The sequence below is a fragment of the Apium graveolens genome, chromosome 3 (genome assembly GCF_009905375.1).
Source record: "Apium graveolens cultivar Ventura chromosome 3, ASM990537v1, whole genome shotgun sequence".
In the NCBI taxonomy this organism is placed as follows: domain Eukaryota; kingdom Viridiplantae; phylum Streptophyta; class Magnoliopsida; order Apiales; family Apiaceae; genus Apium; species Apium graveolens.
In genome coordinates, this window is record NC_133649.1 from 118936696 (window position 1) to 118938405 (window position 1710).

Genomic DNA, 1710 nt, shown 5'->3' on the forward strand with positions numbered 1-1710 from the left:
TTTTGAGCGGATGTCAAATTAAGAGGCATTATATTGCTGACGAGATAGTTTACAATATCTGCAAACCATGGTTCTTCTTCCTGAATTGCAAACAACTGCTCATCCGGAAAAGATTCATTGATTAACGTCCTATCTTGTGAAGTAGAATTGGGATTCTCCAACCTAGAGAGATGGTCAGCTACTTGATTCTCAGTACCTTTTCTATCTTTGATCTCTAACTCAAATTCCTGAAGTAAAAGCACCCAACGAATGAGTCTCGGCTTCGAATCCTTCTTAGAAACCAGATAGCGAATAGCTGCATGATCAGTGAATACTGTTACTTTCGTACCAAGCAGATAAGATCGAAATTTCTCAAAGCCAAAGACTATAGCCAAAAGCTCCTTCTCAGTAGTGGTGTAGTTCAATTGGGCACCATTTAAAGTCTTACTCGTATAGTAGACCACATGGAAGAGATTTTTCTTGCGCTGTCCCAGAACTGCACCTACCGCATAATCACTCGCATCACACATCATCTCAAACGGTTCTGTCCAATCTGGTGCTGTAATAACTGGTGCAGTGATCAAACTCTTCTTGAGAGTCTCGAATGCTGCCAAACATTCATCATCAAATTTGAACGGCACATCTTTCTCAAGCAAATTGCACAACGGCTTAGATATCTTTGAAAAGTCCTTGATGAATCGCCGATAAAAACCCGCATGACCAAGAAAACTACGGATTCCTTTCACAGAATTAGGTGGGGGAAGATTTTCAATGACTCCCACCTTGGCCTTGTCCACCTCCAGACCCTTGCTAGAGACCTTATGCCCAAGGATAATGCCTTCACGCACCATAAAATGACATTTCTCCCAATTAAGCACCAAATTAGTTTCCACGCATCTTTTGAGTACGGCGCGCAGATTATTCAAACATTCATCATATGAGTGTCCAAAGACGGAGAAGTCATCCATGAACACTTCGACGTTATTTCCAATCATGTCAGAGAATATAGCCATCATACATCTCTGAAAGGTGGCCGGTGCACCACATAACCCAAACGAAACTCTGCGAAAAGCAAATGTGCCAAATGGACAAGTGAAGGTAGTATTTTCCTGATCCTCTGGTGCAATACAAATCTGATTATACCCGGAATAACCATCCAGAAGACAAAAATACTCATGACCCGCCAATCTGTCAAGCATTTGATCAATAAATGGAAGGGGGAAGTGATCCTTCCTTGTGGCTTTGTTCAATTTTCTATAATCCATGCATACTCTCCATCCTATAACTGTTCGAGTAGGGATGAGCTCATTCTTTTCATTTGTGACCACAGTGATACCTCCCTTCTTAGGTACACATTGTACGGGGCTCACCCACGAGCTGTCAGAAATAGGATAAATGATGCCTGCATCTAGCCATTTCAGAATTTCTTTCTTCACCACCTCCTTCATGATGGGATTCAGTCTCCGCTGCTGTTCCACAGTTGGCTTACTACCTTCCTCTAGCAGAATTTTATGCATACAATATGAAGGGCTTATCCCCTTGATGTCTGCTATGGTCCATCCTATAGCCGATTTGAATTCTCTCAAAATCCTTAAGAGCTTGTCTTCCTCACTACCTGAAAGGTCAGATGAAATAATAACAGGTAACGTAGATGAATCACCTAAAAAGCATACCTCAAGTGTTCAGGTAATGGTTTGAGCTCCAAGGTAGGTGTTTCCTCTATTGATGGTT